General features: G+C 34.0%; 1 protein-coding gene across 3 annotated transcripts in view; it reads right to left on the bottom strand.

Annotated features, from left to right (window-relative positions):
• ena (ENAH actin regulator enabled) overlaps window positions 1–16080 on the bottom strand; it is an 83941-nt gene that overhangs the window by 37205 nt on the left and 30656 nt on the right. Inside the window, exon 1 of one of the 3 annotated variants that reach the window (XM_089711899.1) lies at window positions 9127–9259. The exons of 1 other annotated variant lie outside the window; for it this stretch is intronic. The gene's annotated coding sequence lies outside the window, so the exon portion shown is untranslated. Of the gene's footprint in view, window positions 1–9126; window positions 9260–16080 lie in introns of those variants that run through there. One more of the 3 variants, XM_089711898.1, reaches the window with a different exon arrangement.

Raw genomic sequence — 16080 nt, 5'->3', positions numbered from 1 at the left:
CCACACTACCGTTAAATTGAACAAATCAATTGATCATTTAACTGTACTTTCTTTTCAATTATAGTTTTTAGTAGTGGCTTTCAAATTGTGTATTTTGAACGAATTTATCGAGCAATTGACGATAGAAATACGCTTACAATGGTTTTTTTTTGTTTGTACGCGCTAATCTCAGGAAGCACGGGCCGATTTGAAAAATTATTTCACTGTTACATTTATAGAGGAAGGCTTTATCATCACGATAAGAACAATACGAGCGGAGTAATGCGGGTAAAACCGCGGGGCACAGCTAGTATTCCATAACAAACCCAGACGAATACAGGGCAAATTCAAATTCGAATCAATGCTATAAATTTTTACTGCCACACACACAACCTTATACAAAACTAATCACCATCCATACCAATCTAGTGCCCAATTTAGAATCTAGGTAACCTAACAACCCAGTACAATGGATTTCGCATTGTTACCTCAACAATGAGCCTCAACTCAAACTCAAACTCAAACGTTACGTGAAATATGATCTATTGTGATTCGTCTTTACCATTGTGCGAGACCTTTCGACTTTCGTTTTGCTATTTTTACGTTTTATCTATACCTACTAATTTTATAAAGCTGAAGAGTTTGTTTGTTTGAACGCGCTAATGTCAGGAACTACTGGTCCGATTTCAAAAATTCTTTCGGTGTTAGATAGCCCATTTATCGAGGAAGGCTATATATATATAGGCTATATAATTCATCACGCTAAGACCAACAGTAGCGGAGCAACGCGGGTGAAGCCGCGGGGCGCAGCTAGTCACAGATAATTATAATGCTTTGCTAGTAGTTTTATCTAATGTCCATTGTCCATCTATTCTATACTAATGTTAAAGGGGAAAGATTTGTTTGTATGGTTGTTACGATTTAACACAAATCTATTCAATCTATTTAAAATATTCTTCATCATTAGTAAGCTAGAATATTTCCGAGTAACGTAGGTTATATTTTATCCCGGGTGAAGTCAGAAGTTCCTAAGTATTAAAATTTATATATAGATACCTACATGTATTTAAAAACTAACGATTGATCTTTGAAGACAAAATTATAATTTGAAATTATTGACATTCTTTGTCGGGAAAATTCAAAACATGGATCGTAGTGCAAAAATATAAATGCATAATCTGTTATATTATTATATGCTTATGAATCACCGTTCGCTGTTTATAAAATTGGCACGTTTTGTGTTCACCAAATCTCTTATTTCATTACAAAACCCACAACTATATACAGGTGGTTAGGATTGGGAAATTGCAACTATTTATACTGGTAGTGCATATATGCACTATTTATAACATAAAAAATGTATAAGATTAAGGGCCGATTTTTCAATGCTTGGATAAAACTTATTCGTCGAATAATGTATAAAACTACCATTTTAAAAACGTATTCTAATTGCCCGTATTTGACAGTTTACGTGACATTTTAATATTATCGTGTAATACTTTACTGGACGGATAAGTTTTAACCAAGCATTGAAAAATCGGCCCTAAACAACCTTGTTTATTATCCTACTTACTATTATAAAGGCGGAAGTTTGTATGGATGTATGGATGTTTGTTACTCTTTCACGTAAAAACTACTGAATGGATTTGAATGAAACTTTACCACAATATAGCTTATACATCAGAATAACACATAGGATAGGTTTTATCCCGGAAAGCCCACGGGAACGGGAACGAAGCCGCGGGTGGATAGCTAGTTTTAAATAAACAAAATAATTACCTACACAAATAGGTACATAATAACTTTCCTGTCCGCTAATCCAATGACATATATAAAGGATGCAAGATGATGTAATGTCAGTGAGGAAAAATATACATATAGTAAAGAGGAAAAGATCGTTTGTCCATCGAGGTTATCTACAGTCAGTCTGAAAGGGATTTATTGCGTGTACTAGCTGGTAGCCCGGGTTTGCGTGGGCGGAATGATAATTAATCTACACTAATAGGTAGGTAGGTACTGTAAAGAGGAAAGATTTGATAGTTTGTAAAAGTTAGAAACCTACACAAGAAACAGCTATGTTCAATTCTTGACTGATTTTATCACGGTTCTCAACAGGTAAAGGTAAACTAAAGGACAGGAGTAAAATTATTATGATGTAGATGTATATATGTGTTTATCCTGGTGGATTACCATGATGTCTTAAAGCAATATTATTCCAGTATTAAAGTTATGGCGCTAGACTACCATTTATTCAACACTAGATTTCCGCCCGCGGCTTCGCCCGCGTTTTCAAAGGAAAACCCGCATTGTTCCCGTTCCCGTGGGATTTCCGGGATAAAACCTATCCTATGTGTTAATCCAAGTTACCCTCTATATGTGTGCTAAATTTCATTGTAATCGGTTCAGTAGTTTTTACGTGAAAGAGTAACAAACATCCATACATCCATACATCCTTACAAACTTTCGCCTTTATAATAGTATTAAGATCAAATTCTCTACACCCACGACATCACGGCACAAGATATCCCGTATTTCCAAACTATAATCCGACAAACTTAAAAAGTACAAAAACGTGGCGTGGTCATATGAAGCGTAATTTAAGATATTTTAACTTTAACTACATTGTCGAATGACATAAATAAATAAAAATAAATAACACCACAACATTAGTCGGAATGTTAAACTAGACAATTCGTTCCGAAGCAACATCGGCACGCGTGACCGTCGACGTGAGAAACTGTGCGGCAATCGCGTGACATTGAATGTATTGTGACGGGATGTGATGTGATATGATGTGATGTGTTGTGACGTGACGTGACGTAAAAAATACAAAAAAAAATGTAAAATGAAAAACATCAAGGTGCAATACGGTGCAGTATATGCAATGATAACGCTACAGAAGATACTGTTACTGACTGACGACAAAAAATATCATAAAAAAGTACATCGCGTTGAAGCATTTATTCTCCGGGACACTTTAAAGCTTAACCATACGATATCTACTATATTAAATCAATGATTGATATACGTACCAAATATTAACATGACAGCTGTCACTGATTTAATCATATGCAACATTAATTAACCGCAAATATTGCATTATTTAACTAGTACTAACATAAGTGGTCGAAATTCGACCTTCTAAATTCTAATTCTAATTACCATCACCTGCTTACTTAAGTGCAATACTGAAACATACAAACAAACTAGTAATGGATTGAGAAAAAGCTATCTGTTAATCTAGCTTGTCTCACATTCATCTAAACATACGCAATCTATATAGAAAGTAGTAGAATAGAATATGTTTATTGACACTGATTTTTTTACATTTTAGCTAAGAAGTAATAGAATAGATATTTTATTACATTGAGACTGAACATTATGGCATTTTAGTTTTTACTGAGGAAATAATCCTATTTTTAGAGTAATACGTAAATCAATATTATATATTATATATCATGTCAAAATTATCATCATAAAACCATCATAACACAATAAAATAAAACAATATTAAAACTAACACGAAAAACACCTACCAATTAAAGATTTGTCATTGCTAATAAAAAAACACATTTTAGCGATAGCTAAAAAGGTGTTTTCACCATTTAATTAGCGTCACTTCTAAATAAGGACACGTCCGTGCGCTTCAGCCGCCAACGCGCGACTGACCCGACCTTATATGTTTCATGCGATTGTTTAACATTCTACCCACATTACAAATAAAGCGTAGGTTAAGCTTTTTAGAAAGGTGTTTTTAATTCATTTGGAAAACAAATGACGTACCGTGACCTTTTATTGTCAAGTGGAAAATATTATTAAAAGTTTTAAAAGTTAGCTAACTTCGAAGTGCTTTATAAAGTTGTTTTCTGTATTTTTTAAATATTCCATTTTTTTCTCATATTAAGGGCACGAACAAATTAAAAGTCTTAAGTAAGTAGTCGGTCCAATTAAAATCATAAAGATATTTATTTATATTATTACTTATTTAACGACTATTCGTAAATAATATTGCTATTAATACATATAATACAGACATTGAAATAGTCTTTGCGTCTAAATATTTTATCGATTCTCATCCAACACCAAATACAGTAAAACAACTCAACCATATCCCAGTACAATATAACATAATAATAAAACCGGCCAAGTGCGAGTCGGGCTCGCGCACAAAGGGTTCCGTAGCAGCAAATATAATAAATTACAGTTAAATCAACCTATCTCAAAAACTATAAGAGATACTTTGATCAAACCAAAAATCGTTGAAAGAGTTAATTAGCATGCATCACCTCTATTTTTTTTAGAATTTTATACCCCGTAGTTATAAAAATAGAGGGGGGGGGACATACTTTTTACGACTTTGAGAGCTGATATCTCAAAAACCGTTCACTTTAAGAAAAATGTTTTTTAGAAAACTTTATATCATTTTAAAAGACCTTTCCATTGATACCCCACACGGGTATGTACATCGAAAAAAAAAATTTCATCCCTCAGTTACATGTATGGGGGGCCCCACCCCCAATTCTTTTTTTTACTATTTAGTGTCATATTTTTGTAGCGGTTCATACAACACATATTCCCATCAAATTTCATCACTGTAGTACTTATAGTTTCCGAGTAAATCGGCTGTGACAGACGGACAGACGGACAGACGGACAGACGGACATGACGAAACTATAAGGGTTCCGTTTTTGCCATTTTGGCTACGGAACCCTAAAAACGCGAATCGATCACAACGAACAAAAAACTTATTTACTTTCAACAAAGACACTCCGATATTTCCTTACAGCCGAAATATAGCACTGTATTCTCAAACTCAAACATTGATTTTTTCCACGAGACTTTTAGAAGCACTTTTGTATCATTGAAATTTGAAATACTATAGATTCATATTTCAAAAACAGAGAAGAACCAGCAATTTGTATAGTAACATCTTTGTTATTCTACATTCTGCAAATAAAGCAATTTGAATTTGATTTGAATTTGAAACACCTTAGACATGTTTTGACAATCTACAGAGTTGACTGCGCAAGAATCTGCGCAACAGCTAAAATACCCTCCTCACCAAATACTGATTTATTTATTTAACCAGATATCTTTCAGAAGCACTTTCCAATCTTCACAACCCACACTACATAAAAATATGAACCACGATTCACAAAACAATTTCTACGTAGACGACTCAGTCAGAAACTCCATAGTTCCAACTACCATACCTTCCTCACTCCATACCTACAATTGTTACAATAAAAATCCATCACGGAAACGGTTACAAACCTTGAACGTAGATATCACAGTAACCGCGGTACGTTTGCGGTCAAAACCGCACCGCACTTGGTCCTACTATATCAAAGGAATGTATGAAAAACTGGATCATTGGACACATAGTTACTGGACATGGCACTATTTTTTCTTGAACTAATTGCCGGCCTTTTCAATGAAATTTTGACAACCCTAATTAACTTTGATATTAAGTTTTATAGCATTCTAATGATTTTTTTTTTATTGTACCATAGGGGAGCTATGTTGCTTGGTCACAATCTCGCCTGATGGTAAGCTAAGATGTGGCCTAAGATAGAGCGCGCTTCCCTATAGAATGTACCTGTTCACTCTAAATTCATAAATGAGAAAATTTTAAATATTAGGATAAAATATATTACGAGGTGCCGTGGCGAAAGACGCAGGTTCGAATCCTGCCTCGTGATCGAATTTTTCGATCGAAATTTCTCAAACTTAATTAGCAAGGCCCTATCTAATCATAATATATCCAATCAACATCATCTGCTTGTTAATCTCATCATTATAAGCCCAACAGTTTCGTATAAAAACCAAACTGAACATACAAACCGACCTACTAAAAGTTTTATATACCTATATACAATTCGTTTCCGGAGCGACAAAGAGTCAGAAAATATCACCATAATCATAATAATCGTTGATGCGTACCGGTATATCCTTTCATACGAAAATCTTTTATTCCGATATTCCAAACAGGCACTAAAAATGTTAAAATTAAACCACACGATTGACAACTTCCTATCTTACTTCCTTCGACCATTATAAACGCGCAAGTATGTGACATTTGTTGTATGTTTGTTACTCTTTCACGCGAAAACAGCTGATCGGATCTGTGTATTTGGTATTGCAATAGATTATAGTCTGAGCTAGTTGACACATATGCAACTTCGAAAATAATATTTTTGGAACATTTTCTATGCTATTCTGCTCCTATTGGCCTTAAGGTGATGTTAGACAATATACATACCTATAGCCTATACTATACCTAGCTTTCTTCGATAAATGGACTATCCAACACAAAAATAATTTCCAATTCGACCCAGTAATTCCTGAGATAAGTGCATTCAAAGAAACTCTTCAGCTTTTAGTTAATACTAATGTATAACCTAACACATAGAAAAAAAATTCCCGGTAGGTAGTAGGTACTTCTATTGCACAAGCGAAGCCGCACTACAAAACTAGTTTATCTAAAATCCAAGATGGCCACCGGCACACGATCCCGTAAATAGGACGTGGACAACAGGAAATTGTTTTCCGTTATTAAAAACTCATTTCTATGTGATAAACCTTTTTACTGTAGGAAAAGCAATCATTTCACTGCTAGTGAATAGAATAGTTTTTGTATCAAAATACGTGTGAAAAATCTAATGGAGTAGCCATTTTTTATTTTAAATTAAAAAAAATGTTGTGTGGTTTTATGAAACCACGGTAAAAGTGAAACTGTTCGAACGATTCCGAACACTGCTTTGTGTAGCGCATGTCGCGTGACGGTCGGCTGCCGAGTAGGTATACCTACTCGGCAGCCGCGATACACGCGACATGCGCTACACAGACCAAAAAGTTTGAGACGATGTAATAAAAGTTTCACTTTAAAAAGTGTGTGTGCCGAGCACACGTGTCAGAAGTGAAACTTCTTTGGCAAGATTAAAATATATCAAAATCGTCGCCTCACTCCATGACGTGACGGTATTGCCATGACGTGACCTTGAAATTTTACTCTCAACGCGCCTAAAGAAGTTTCACTTCAATAAAAAAACGATAAGTAACTAGCTACGTATACCTAGTCTGTGTATTTGGAACAACAAACATTTAAAATATGTTATGTAAATTAAAACATTGATATGAGTAAAGGCATTGAATAAATAAACATCCTATGTATTACAAATGATTAAATATGAATAAACTACAAAAAATCCCAACTTCTTTCGAGTTTAGTTTGGATCTGATGACCTGATGGTCATAGATTGATGAGATTTTGGAAAACAGTCAATCTATTTTTATTATCACTATCACTACATAGTATAAAACAAAGTCGCTTTCTCTGTCCCTATGTCCCTTTGTATGCTTAAATCTTTAAAACTACGCAACAGATTTTGATGCGGTTTTTTTTAATAGATAGAATGATTCTCGACTAAGGTTTTAGTATATAATTTATTAGGTTTTAGACAAAGCGGGCGAAGCCGCGGGCGATAAGCTAGTTCATAATATTTAGACATCGCACAGAGATACTCGCACAGAGATACTCGCACAGAGATACTCATACAGAGTTACTTTCGCATTTACAATAATGCTGCAGATCAATATCCAAATAAACATCGATTTTTTTTAATTACCGTGCATAACTAAAACGAGTATTAGTCCCATAAAAATTCATAATCCCACCAATTTCAACCAACCAAATTGTACTTCCACCCCACTAGTTATTTACCAATAGGTACTAAAACAGTATATGAAAACATCGAAACCACAGGCAGATATCAAAACAAACAATTTGAACAGAGTCATGTTGACTGTAGTCTTATCAATAATGAATATAGCATTTAATGTGTATTTGTGTATGTATAGTTACTATATTATATGGTGTGGAAATGTACCGTTATAGTAATAATCCACACTAATATTATAAATGCGAAAGTAACTCTGTCTGTTACTCAATCACGCCTAAACTACTGAACCAATTTTAATGAAATTTGGTATGGAGATATTTTGATACCCGAGAAAGGACATAGGCTACTTTTTATCCCGGGAAAATGACGCAATCCCGGAAATCCCACGGGAACGGGAACTATGCGGGTGTTTCTTTGACTGCGCGGGCGAAGCCGCGGGCGGAAAGCTAGTATTTCCATAATTATTCAATTTTCAAAGGACATTATTTTAATGAACAAAAACAATACTTGTTTACAATAATAAAAGCTGAAAGAGAAAGTTATCATTAAAATTGTTCAAAAAACAATCAAAAATATTGCTTTTTGATTGTAATATTTATTATTCTACTATTTCTATGTTTATCGATTACTCGAGGAGATTATTTAGTTTTGAGAAAACAGTCTTTTTAATTAATATTTGGTCAATGTAATTGTTTTTGCAGATGGACACCGTTAACGTTGTTAAATATTTCGCACATATTTTACAGAAATTACACCATCTTTTGAATCCTTTAAACTCTATTCTGACCTGAACATAAACCCTGTAGGTTTATGTATGTAAAACGAAAATCCTCAACACAGTGTAAATGTGACCATTATAAAAAAATAACATATTTTTACGACCTTTATCGTCATTATACAGTTAACATTACCACGGTTAAGTAAAACTGCATCAGTTAACATAACTACAGTTAGTTAACAGCTGTACAGCCACCTGTTTTAAAATGCCACATTAAACGTACAATAAAACATATTTTTATTTGAATATTCATCTTATTTTAAATTTGCTCAAATGAATTTGTGTCGTATAAACTTAGACCGCGGTTTTGCGTGGTTTACATCGGAAAAAAAATATTTGTACTGTAACCAAATAAATTCGATCATTTTGGAATTACATGGTTTTCCTAGTTATTCATATTTACAAAATAATAAAATATTAAATTGATGAAGTAGAACCGATAAAAAAACATTTAAAAGCCTGTCACAAATACACAAATTATAAAAGAATTACTGAAGAAATAAAATGTACAGCTAGCTTCTCTACAAATACAAGCACGAAACCAATTTGTGAACTTTTTTCAGTCCAATAAAAAACTGCATCATCTAAATCGTAAACACCTAATAAAAGAAATACTTCACTTGTAAAAGGACCGTCATCATCAATTTACACAATAAAAGAACCCATCAAAAATAATTCAACGATTACCGACCACAGCACAATGCATTCCACACATATACGACACAATAAACTATTGTCAAACTATTATATCATAACAAACAGTCGTATGATCTATGGATCAATGATCGATGCGTCGACGCGTGCGCACGATCCGCGATTAACTAAATATTAAATAACTAGATCTTGCAGGGGAAACTGTAAACAACGCGAGAAAGGGACGGATAGCGTCGCGAGAGCGGGACGTACAGTAATTTGTTTATGCGGCGTAGACGGAGAATCCAATAGACACCGGCAATGCGTGTCGCAGAAAGGGATAGAAAAGATTACGTCACAATATTTAGGGTTACCGTATGAGGGAAAATTTACCCCACAATTTGTAAGATACAAATCTCTCAATATCATTATTCACATATGTGGATAATAATGAGATATCCACATAATGATATTATGTAGGTACATACTTACATGTCTATACTTAATATTATAAAGAGAAAAGGTTTGTAATTATGTATATATGTATGTATGGTTTTCACGCATAAACTACTGGACCGATTTCAAAAATTCTTTCACCATTAGAAAGCTGCATCTTCACTGAGCAACATAGGCTATATTGCATTTTCAAAAAAAATAGAGATCCTTACCAAAAATGCAATAATGTATCCTTAATAAAAATTCTGTCATCGCGTGCGCTGCGGAATCTATTGAAGATAGAACAAAAAAATGTTCCACGGTATTATAGAATGGATCAATATCTACAAGAAAGTCCGCGATATTCCATTCAAAAGATATAACGAATTTTTAAAAGTGTCAATTTACAGAAAATAGTAGGTATACATACTGTATAATTCAATGAGGAGGCGTAGTGCGGGACGGGGTGAAGGTGAGTAGAGAAGGGATATTCGCAGGAACTACTTTGATTCCGATTTGAAAAATTCTTTCAGTGTTAGATAGCCCATTGATCGAGGAAGGCAATATTGTACCGTAACACTAAGACCAACAGGAGTGGAGACACGCGGGTGAAACCGCGGAGCGCAGCTAGTATATAATAAACATACAGTGGATTTCGGTTATAACGACGGCGGAGGGACCACTTTAATGTTGTCGCTATATCCGGAGGTCTCTATATCTGAAATAATAAAAAATCACGTACATTATCTACTTTTCCTTTAACAGTAAATGTACGTCTAGGAGCCATGTTCACAAGTTTAAGAAACGATGTTTACTCACTGGAAATTGATACGTAACTGATTCATAATTTTAACTTCATGCACGTGCTAAGTAATCCTACACAGAAACAAATCACTTGACCATCTGCGAATGTAAACAAAAGATTCTTATCCTTTGTTTACATTCCTACATAATACAAGCTTAATAGTTAAAGTTGATGAATGAGTCTTTGTGCCTTTGCCGACTCCGTCTCAATATCCGCAATGAATTTCTAGGAATCTGTCCCAAATAGTTCAGAAAAACAAGTCGTTATACCCGAATTAGGCGTTATATCCGGAGTCGCTATTGCCGAAAGGATTTATACGAAAGTATGCTTCAAATTCTAGGGACGTAAGTTCGACGTCGCTATAACCGAAAGGTCGTTACAACCGAGGTCGTTATTAATGAAATCCACTGTATTACTTTTAGATGGGTAATACATATTATGTATTTACACATACCTATATATCATATAATATGTATATATCATTATCATAATCCCATATGAAAATGTGTATGTAATGATAATGCAGATGAAAACTCGATTGTTTATTATTTTTTATAAAATAAAAAAAATAATGTTTATTTTCGTAAATTAACAGATACACACTTTAATTATATTGACCAACCCGCGAAGGCGCAAAAAAAAACGAAATTTACTTAATAATAATTTATTGTAATAAAAAAATTACATTTAAATTATCTCTAACTTAATTAACTACGTCCCTCCGGTTCAATGTTGGAACCAAGAGCGTCCATTGACTTCGGCGGGGCAGCGTTGCGGTGGTGGTGATTGCCGTAATACTTTCTGTGCGCGTGTAGCTACAATCCAAATTTTTTGTAAATTATCCGGTCCAGGAAAACTGGAAAAAGCCATTGAATATTTCAGATATTTAATTAAATACACACTGCAGAATATATATTATTACTAGCGGTCCGCCCCGGCTTCGCCCGTGGTACCTAGTACCCACATGTTTTTAACTATCCTATCTCTCAAGTTGGATCGAACTGCACATGGTGTGCGAATTTTATTATAATCGGTTAAGTGGTTTAGGAGTCCATTGAGGACAAACATTGTGACACGAGATTTATATATATTAAGATTTCCCATAATAGTGGGTAACAATTTGTAGAAAAGTTGGCAACACAAAATTTTTTAGGTTAAAATTTATAATTGTTATTTTTGTGGTTTTTAAACAATGTATTCAAGTCAACAGCACGTGATACACAATATATTAACACGCTAAAATATCATGAAGGCCTATTAACTGATAAAGAGTTGTATACTTACGAGTGAAAAGACAATCCAGGCATTTTCGTTCCACTATCACTTTTACACCCTTTAACGCTACACCGCACCATGGTATTATTTTATAAGGTATTAACGGTAAGTTTAAATTATTCAAAACCAAACACAATGAATTACTTCTAACTTATAACATGTAAAAACTATATTTTTAGGGAAGACGATAGTTAGCTGTCAAACTTTGTTTATCAAAGTAGGTTGCTTTTCTTGAAAAAAGTGGCACGCTGGGTGAAACAAAAAATTTTATCGTTCTCTCTCATTTCTTTACACAACACCGGCATAAGTTGCTCTTTTTCTTGTGTGAATGCGATATAAGATATCAATTTGTCTATTGGTTTCTCTGTCTACGTTATGCGGTGTCAAAGGACTGTTTGTATAGCGGGGCATAGATTAATTAATTTATTAATACAGATACTCCTCTGCGTTCAACTTATTTGATTTTGATGTTTAAAATATCTTGAAAGTAGATGTGGAATATGATTTTTAGAGTATCTACACTAGTGACTTGGACGAAAAAGTGTACACTAAAATAAATGCAATAAATATAATTGAAAACAAACATATTTATGTTCAAGAATTCGAATTAAAGTATCAAGTGTAAAAATAAGCATCTTATATGTCAGAAAAGGTCACCCATTGAGTAAGATTTGATTCACTGATTTTCAGAGGACGCGTTTTGACGTATTGACATTTGACAGTGAAAGCGGTCAGGCTCCTTTTTGATAAATGAATGAATGAATGAAACCTTATGCCTATATGTTTAAAGGAAAATATAGGAACACTCGTATTGATAAATATTATGATTCAATGATGGAGGTGAAAACATGTATAAGTAACTAGATTTCCGCCCGCGGCTTCGCCCGCGTTTGCAAAGGAAAACCCGTGTGCCCGTTCCCGTGGGATTTCCGGGATAAAAACTATCCTATGTGTTAATCCAAGTTACCCTCTATATGTGTGCTAAATTTCATTGTAATCGGTTCAGTAGTTTTTACGTGAAAGAGTAACAAACATCCATACATCCATACATCCATACATCCATACATCCTTACAAACTTTCGCCTTTATAATATATATTAGATATTAGATAGATATTAGAATATATATTAGATGAGTTTGTAAGCGTAACGATTGTGAGGTAAGATACAAATAGACATATATAAAAAATAGGAAGATAGTCAATAATGCATATGAAACTTTCATTTTTAAGGCTAAACCCGGACGTAGTCGCGGGCAAAATATAAGTTAATATAAATAGAGATCCCAGAAGAATGAATACATCATTACAAACACAACACTGTCAACAATAGTTCTGTAATTTAGACTTAAGATTAACTAAACTTAATCCGTGCTTAAAGGTAACTGGAAACGTTCTGAAGGATAAGCTGCTGAACTTTAAAAAGAAAACTTGGAGTAACCTTATATCTTTGATGAAAGTTTTATCGAGTTCTCCAGCGAAACCTATTCCCGACTAACCGTTATCTAGTTTTATCTTTGAAAATTAGAACTTGAAACTCGGCTAGAACCTTGGTTTGCACTCTTTTAGAGTAGTTTTAGAAACCATTTACATTTTTTTTTTAAAGGTGAATTCGAAGCGTATTCGATTAATATCACGATAATTTTTATAATTTACACCTTATCCATACTAATATTATAAAATATGCGAAAGTAACTCTGTCTGTCTGTCTGTCTGTTACTCAATCACGCCTAAACAACTGAACCAATTTTCATGAAATTTGGTATGGAGATATTTTGATCCCCTAGAAAGGACATAGGCTACTTTTTATTACGGGAAAATGACGCAATCCCGGAAATCCCACGGGAACGGGAACTAGCGGAAAACTAGTAACAACATAACGTAACGTAACCTGTAGATTATGAAGATTTACATAATATGGTGTTTGTTTAAAAAAATGCCTCCATAACTTCCATTACGCATCACGAAATAAAAAGCACTTTTCTTACTTTACTTTTGAGTCCCTAACAAAACTTCATTCCTTTCAAAGTACAAGTGCAAGATCCTTTCAATACTTTGAACATGACGTAAAATGAACAACTTCATACATCTTTCAATATTCAAGCATGTATTTTATGCACTATGCATTCGTATCAAGTATTAAAGTCTAAACTTTGAAACATGGCATACATAAGTAGGAAAAACTTCACTCAGTTCTAAAAAAAACTTGAAAGGTACGCAAGTCAAGTTATAATTACTTATAAAGAGTGCATTTCTAAACATTTTAGTGTAAGTTACAGCAGGGCTGTCCAAAGAACGTTTTTTATTAATGTCAAGAACTAAAAAATCGTTCTTTTGATTTTTCTTTGATTTGGTATGGCACAAATTTACACAATTGCAAACTACCGCCATTCTAAATATAATTTTTATAGAATAATATAAAAAATAAATAACTTGTTGCCAACCCTACATCAGCTCTCTTTTAGACCGCCCTGAGTTACATTAATCCAATAACAAAAGCACATTTGAACCGTTCAACTACTGCAATGCAGCTTCGCTTATGACGAGCTCAAATTAAGGCGAACCTGTATAAACTTTGAAAAGATATGACCACTCGGATTTTATTAAGCCTTCACGCGTAGGTATCCACATATATTCACTAGCGATAAAATAACATGAAATCACTTTACAATACTAATACGATTAATAAAGCTATTTTTTGAACAAAAATTGAGTCAATTCTTACAGTACTCCATCTATCCAATAGTTAATGACAGCAAATGGCGCTAATGACGCCATTTCCAATGCCACTATTAATGTTTTCCTCAGTTTAAATATCACATCTACAACTGTTGCCTTAAATACAATACATACTTCATCATCATCATAATCAAGTGGTTTCAATTTCCACCACTGGTATAACTTATAAGTTCTCTTTAAGTTTATAGGCATTTAACACAAAAAGACTGTCACATCTGGTATAACTAATCTATGACGTCTACCACATGACAAGTCATTATTGAGATATTCTGCGTGTAAGTTTCAGACAGTTAAGTAGAGATTGTCTAATCTAAAAATGAACGCCCCTCCACTAAAGTTAATTGTTTCAATGTGTGAGGACAAATAATTATTGAACCACTTTATATGTGTGCGCGCGTCGATTCTACTGCAAACTTTGACACTCGCGCACTGATTTGTCAACTAATCGGGCGATCAGTTCAGGTGCCTAGCATTGTATGGCGGGGAGAGCGCGCTATGTACGGAATGACACGTCCGTTCTGTCGTGCATCGCGTCATTTATGCACTAGTTGGCCAACTGGTCCTGTCGTTCGGGCATGGACGGGACTGGAGGACTGAACGACCAATGAGGCAGACCAATTTGTGTGTATTGCGTCTATACACGTACTTTGAATGTGAGCGTAAACACAGTGGAGGGGCGTTCATTTTTAGATTAGACAATCTCTACCGCTAAGTTATCAAGTGAAAGAAATTAAATCTTACGACTTACTGGAGATAAAAACTACTCAATCGTATTAAAAAAACTGTTTACGTAATAATTTTTAAGAAATAAGACTATTGAGTACGTCTAGGCGAGAAGCTTTGGAATTGAAACTACATATTATTAATTTTAGAAATAACAAAATACTGGATTAGTGAAGTTGCTAAAATAAATTTAACCTAACGATATTTATTATGGCAAAATAAACCAATAGGGGTGGAAGGTTAGGGGTCCTTTGCTTTTAAAAATTATTTGATTTTGATATTAGGTACCTAAACCATTTGATTTTATAATTGTAATAAATCATTTATCACTCATATTTATTTCAGTAGGTTTTTATTGTTCACATAGACCCCTAAAAAGCATAAACAGTAACCACATTACTACAATCTCAACACTAAAGTGACAACTTAATCGCTGCAGCGCTTTAGATAGCGTTTATCAAGCGCTGATAGTGCTTACTTCATTAAAATATCTTTAACTAAATTCTTTTCTATTTTCACTTATAGGTTAAACTCACTGTTTGAAGTTTGTTTAGTTATAGTAAATATTAAATAACTAATTAATAAAAGTAGTAATTTTTTTTTAAATACAGTAGTGTTGTCCAACGTGCTGGATTATGAAGTCTAAGAGCGTATACGCACTATGCGGGTAGCCGCATTGCGGGTACCCGTCCGGCTGACCGCAAGCACAAGTACGTAATATTCATTTCTATGCGCACTGCGATGTGGCTACCGCAGACCGCACAGTGCGCATAGAAATGAATATTACGAACATAATTGTGCTTGCGGTGAGCCGGACGGCTACCCGCAATGCGGCTACCCGCATAGTGCGTATACGCTCTAAGCAGATATACTAAATAGTAAATACTAATATACTAAGCCTGTAGTATAAGCAGATAGTCTGACGATGTTTATAATTACCTGTAACAAACAAACATTATTTGTAAGTAATTATATGATTAGGGATTATAAAATAGAACTAAGGAAGTATATGAATCTGTTTATTTGTTTACCA

The sequence above is a fragment of the Colias philodice genome, chromosome 27 (assembly GCF_061535455.1).
Source record: "Colias philodice isolate Cphi_HAF_F1 chromosome 27, ilColPhil1 Martin Lab GWU primary, whole genome shotgun sequence".
Taxonomy (NCBI): Eukaryota; Metazoa; Arthropoda; class Insecta; order Lepidoptera; family Pieridae; genus Colias; species Colias philodice.
Note: the sequence above shows the minus strand (reverse complement) of the source record. Positions and strands in the feature narration are given on the sequence as shown.